At 43.1% G+C, this 6,000-nt stretch overlaps 1 pseudogene; it reads left to right on the top strand.

Annotated features, from left to right (window-relative positions):
- Positions 1 to 742: 742 nt before the first annotated feature.
- LOC149174249 ((E,E)-alpha-farnesene synthase-like) overlaps positions 743 to 6,000 on the top strand; it is a 28,040-nt pseudogene continuing 22,782 nt past the window's right edge.

The raw sequence follows: 6,000 nt of genomic DNA, 5'->3' as shown, positions 1-6,000 counted from the left end.
ATGTAGCCATGACCTGATTCTTCAACTTGTCCTGACGATGAACCACACTCGTTGGTTCGAAACGTGTCGACAAATGTATTATCATGTGATTTACGCCGAAAAACTTTAAATAAGTGAAACGTATTAAATGTTTGGTTTTGAAAACTGGTTAGATTTAGATTATATAATTCGTAAAACGACTTGGAAAATGCAACATCATAATAATAAATATTTTTAAATTTGAAACAAAATCAGTAAAAATCGCATCATATTATGACCTTTTTATATACACAAAAGTCATGTACTAAATAATAACAATAAATCATTTTGGGTATTTTTAAAATATATATGTACTAAACAATGATAATAATAAATAGTTTTCAATACGCAAAAGCCATGTTCTTTTTTATGACAATGAACCAAGGGGGCCACCACATTCAAACAATTCGGACTGGACTGGATTGATTGGGTACAAAGCAGACTTGATTTATGAAGACTAAGGCACATTGAAATGGTATTGGTCCACAAAGGAGATTTGAATTACTTAGCCTCCAAACGAGACTCCACTTAGATCTTCACATGTTACACGTGAGCGTATGTAGGTATGTTTTCATGCTCACTAGAATGCATTGATTGAATTTTGAAATGTCATTGTACTGGTCCCAATAGGCGGCGCTTGGTTGGACTTGTGGCACACAAGAAGCTCCATATATAAGGAATCGCAACGACAGGGTTGTACCACACCAACACAGTAGCTATTTTATCTTACCCGCCAGAAATATTGGCCCTCCTCTTCCCCCTCCTTTCTATCTATCTCATCACTTGTACCCATGGCCTCCGTCGTCGACCAAGCCGAGCTGTGCAGCCAATCTGTGAGCATGAGTTCACCTGGTGTACAAAGACGCACAGGCGATTACCATTCCAATCTCTCGGACGACGAGTTCATCCAGTCCCTCTCAACGCCTTATGGGGTGGGTAATCACTAATTAGCTTCAGCTTCAGCTTCAATTGATTCTTCTGCCGATTCCTTCATCACATTGAATTAACACAATTGAATAAATTTCTTCTGATCCAATTAATTTTGGGCACCTTCTTACCGCGAACGTGCTGATAGACTTGTTGGGGAAGTAAAGGAGATGTTCAATTCACTTACAATCACTCCCCACAATGATCTTTTTGAGCAACTTTGGATGGTGGATAGCGTTGAACGTTTGGGAATCGATAGACATTTCAGAAATGAAATAAAATCAGCATTGGATTATGTTTACAGGTCGGTCACCGTAGCCTTATCATCGTTCTTTGTTGTGCTTTATACGTGGAATACAATGTACGTGTGATTATAACCATAAATTATGTTGGTCTGCAGCGATTGGAGCGAGAAAGGCATTGGATGTGGTAGAGAGAGTGTTGTTACTGATCTCCACTCAACTGCCTTGGGGTTCCGAACTCTTCGACTACAGGGATTTCCGTGTCCTCAGGTAGATATATACCCGGTACATTTTATTAGTAAATTGGTGGTTTCAAAAAATTTGAATCCTAGTATCTGTAATTTTTTGGCCTCTCTCTGTAAATGTGTTAGAAAACCTGCACAGATGAATCTAGCTAGTAAAGGTTGAACACACAGCTTTGCAGAGCAAAAACACTAAAAGAAAATCGAAAGAAGAAAAGAATGATACATTTGAAAATATGTTACAATGCTCATGATATAGCATCACTGGGTGAAGATCCCAAGGTAATGCACTATAGTGGTGATCAATGAGAAGACTCAACATCTACAACAAGTTCCGGAGATAACTAGTTAGTTGCGGAGTTAAAGAAGGATCAAATCAAGGAGTAAATCATGCAAAAGGAATCTTGCATGCAATCCCATGCTCTAACTAAGAGTCCGCATGTAGGTGTGTAGTAGTTCCAACATGCAAAAGGAATCTTGCATGCAGTCCCATGCTCTAACTAAGAGTCTGCATGTAGGTGTGTAGTAGTTCCAACACCCCCCCTGAACACCACTATGGGGAAAAATAGAAAATGGGCCCTAGCAACTAAGGCCAAAGGTCACCCAAAATACAGTGCAACTTGTACTAAAATTGAGGAAAGAGGGAAAACCTCGTGGGAAAACCCCCCCCTCAAAATACAATGTAATCAAAAGAAAAGAGGAAGAAAAATACAGTTGCTAAGCAATCATGTCCTTCACTCCAAGATGATCGCGCAAAGAGCGAAACTTCTGCTCAGTGAATGTTTTGGTGAAGATGTCTGCAGTCTGTTCTGCTGAAGGACAGAACTGTAAATCAATGACCAGATCATGTACTAAGTCTCTGATGTAGTGCATATGGATCTCTATGTGCTTCGTCTGCTGCCGTTGTACTGGATCCCTGCAAAATTTGAGAGTGCTCTGGTTGTCACACCAGATGACAATGGGCTGGTGGAACTGGACGCCCAACTCAGTGAGGAAGTGCTGTAGCCACAGAGCCTGAATGGTGATGTTGACTACTCCTCGGTACTCAGCCTCAGCTGAAGAGAGAGCAATAGCAGCCTGCTTCTTGCTCGACCAACAGATAGGGCCAGATCCTAGACTGAGTGAATATCCAAAGGTGGACTTGCGATCAATGTTGTCTCCTGCCCAATCAGAATCTGTGAAGCCAAGGAGATTCAATGCAGTGCCTGCTGCATAGTGAATCTCGAAGGTGATGGTGCCCTGCACATATCGAAGGATGCGCTTGGCAACATTCCAATGTAGCTCATGTGGCTCCTGCATGTATCTAGAAACTGCCCCTACTGCATATGAGAGATCTGGTCTGGAGTGGGTGAGGTACAATAAGCTCCCCACTAGCTGTCGGTAGAGAGTGCTGTCAACTAATGGAGTGTCACCTCCATCCTCAAGGCGGACCCCAGACAGAAAAGGAGTCGGTGCTGGCTTGCAGTCAGTCATGCGAAATCTCTCGAGGAGATCCCGTGCATACTTAGCCTGAGAGAGTTTGATGTTTGTGGCATTCTGGCTGATCTCAAGACCAAGAAAGAAGTGTAATGGACCCATGTCCGTCATCAAGAACCTATCATGCAAGGCCCTCTTGACTGTAGCAATGGCTGAAGCCAAGCTTCCAGTGATTAGGATATCATCTACATACAAAACTAAGATAAGAAGAGAATCATGTGTAATAAGCATGTAAACATTCAGATCAGACTTACATCTTTCAAAGTTTTGTGATAAGATAAAAGAATGCATCTTCGCGTACCAAGCTCTCGGGGCCTGCTTAAGGCCGTAGAGAGATTTCTTCAGTCTGCAGACCAAAGATGAATCCTGAATGAAACCATGTGGCTGCTCCATGTAGATCTCCTTAGATAGGTCTCCGTGAAGAAAGGCATTCTTCACATCCATCTGATGTACTTCCCACCGCTGGGCAGCCGCAATGGCAAGTGTAAGGCGTATGGAATCCATCTTTGCCACTGGAGCAAAGGTCTCGTCATAATCAATGCCATGCACTTGTTGGAAGCCTTTGGCTACTAGCCTTGCTTTCCGTCTGGTGATTTGCCCATCTGCAGCACTCTTGGTCCTGTAGACCCATTTGCATCGGACAAGTTTCCTTCCTGAAGGAAGGGGGACCAGATCCCAAGTCTGGTTCTTGAGGAGGGAGTTATACTCCTCCTCCATGGCGAACTCCCAAGATGGATGCCCAGCAGCCTCAGCATAAGACTGTGGATCAGAAGACTGAACCAAATGACAATGCCAGGAGGGCGATGGTTCAGTGGCAGTGAGGACAAGAGGAGGCTCAATAAACTCTGAGCTAGACCTCTGCAGATCAGAATTATCCCCCACAAGACCATTTCTAGCAGCTGGTTGGTCTTGTGCATATATCTCACGTAAGCTCCTTGTTCTCTGATTTATGACAGGGGAATATGATTCACTGCTGGAAGCCCGATCTGGGCTTGGATGTCGATCATCATTTTCATGCACTAGATTTGTATCTGAAGACTTTATCTTTGCATCTGCATGCTCTTCCTCGGCATCTGCATGATCTGTATCTGCGTCTGAGTGCACTGAGTCATCATCTCGGACATGAGGTAGATAAAAAGTGTCTGCATGCGGCGCTTAAGGTGCATGCAAGATACTTTCCTCAAATTTGACACTTAGCTCAATGATGAGCTTGTCCGTAGAGGGAATCAGGAGTCGATATCCCTTCACACCATCAGGGTATCCAACAAAGATGCACTCAATGCTCTGTGGATCAAGAGCTTTCCTCTTTTCAGAGGGGATCCGGGCCCATGCTCGAGAGCCGAAAACACGGAGGTGAGTGACCTCTGGTTTAGTGCCGCTCCAAGCCTCAAAGGGGATCTGATCCTTGACAGACCTATGAGGAGATCTGTTCTAGATGTAGTTAGCACAATTAAGTGCTTTGGCCCAGAGCTTATGAGGCAATGAATTGGAATGCAACATGCAGGAAGCCATCTCTTTGAGAGATCGGTTCTTTCTCTCAGCAACTCCGTTCTGCTTCGGAGTGTATGGAACTGTGTACTGCAACTGTATGCTGGACTGAAGGAAAAGGTTCCGAAGTGCTGTGTTAACATATTCCCCCCCATTGTCTATACGGAGGGCTTTGATCTTTCTCTCTGACTGTGTCTCAACTAGTGCTTTGAAATCTTCAAAGTGCTCAAAAACTTCAGATTTGTTCCTGAGAAGATACACCCAAGTATACCATGAGAAATCATCAATAAATGTAAGCACATACCTTGCTTTGTTGATGGAAGGATGAGGAAAAGGCCCCATGAGATCACTATGGATCAGATCTAGAGGAGAGGATGCTTTGTGAGTCTTGCCGGTGTCAAACGTTTCTCTGGGATGTTTGCCAAGAACACACCCTTCACAAACTCCTTTGGAGAAACTGATATTTGGCAAGCCTTCCATCATCTCATTCTTGCTTAGCTGTTGCATATACCTGTAATTTAAGTGACCAAACCTCTCGTGCCAAAGCCTACTACTATCATCAGCATGTGTAAGAAATAAGGAGGATTCAAATTTAGAAAATGTATACAGTCTGGCTCCATTGTTTACCTCACCAGTTGCAATTTTGGCGCTGCTATGTAGATCATATATGTTCACTACATCTGGAGTGAATTCCACTCTCTTTCCGGTGCCGGAATGAGTGATCTGATAAACTGAAAGCAGGTTTACCGAAAGTTTTGGAACATGAAGCACATCTTCAAATCTTCCGTGTAAAAGTTCCACTCTACCTTTCCGAGTGACCTCACTAGGTGAGTCATCTCCCATGAGGATGGGAGGTCCTTTGCATGCATCCAAAGAGGAATAGACTTCCTTTGCAGCATCCATATGATGTGATGCACCAGAATCTATAATCCATGCATCAGGAGAAGAATTAATTGCAACTAAAGCATGAAAATTGTTACCTTTCCCTTGTGGCAGATCCTCAGTTTTCTTCTTGGCGCCCTGAGGGATGTGGTCCCCAAGGTTGTGCTTCTGAAGGATTTCTGCCATTTGGTCAATTTGTTTCTTCATGCAAGACGATTCTGGATGGAATCCTCTTTGACAGTAGGTGCATCTATTTCCTTTCTTCCCTTTCTCATTTCTCAAGCTGGAGGAGTCATTAAAGGGCTTGGTTGGATTGGAATGTGCTTTTCCTTTATCTTTTTGCTGCTGATTTTTCTGATTTGAATTAGATCTGTGATTTTTATTGTGGCTGCCATCATGCACAACAAGTGCATGTGCTTTTGGAGGTTTGATTTTCCCCATGCCAATGAGTTTATCTTGCTCAAAAATAAGGGACTCCATAAATTCTTTGAGAGAAGGCGTAGTGTAGGATTTATTAGTTGCGAGCCTTACTGAATGAAATGTAGACACAAAGACGGAGTATTCCCATCTGAGCTTTGACATAATAGAGAGAACTTGGTGACTCTCCTCCTTGGATTTGTCAATTCCACAACCCTTGAGTTGTAGCAATAGATCATTATATTTGGTGAAGAAGTCTTGAATTCTGTCATAGTTCCGTGGATCCAATGATAGCAGCTCCACTTCGA

Source organism: Pinus tabuliformis, chromosome 4_1, assembly GCF_031772625.1.
Source record: "Pinus tabuliformis cultivar Carrire ecotype Pingquan chromosome 4_1, CPIR1, whole genome shotgun sequence".
Classification (NCBI taxonomy): domain Eukaryota; kingdom Viridiplantae; phylum Streptophyta; class Pinopsida; order Pinales; family Pinaceae; genus Pinus; species Pinus tabuliformis.
The sequence above is the reverse complement of the archived record's forward strand: the minus strand, read 5'-3'. Positions and strand labels throughout refer to the sequence as shown.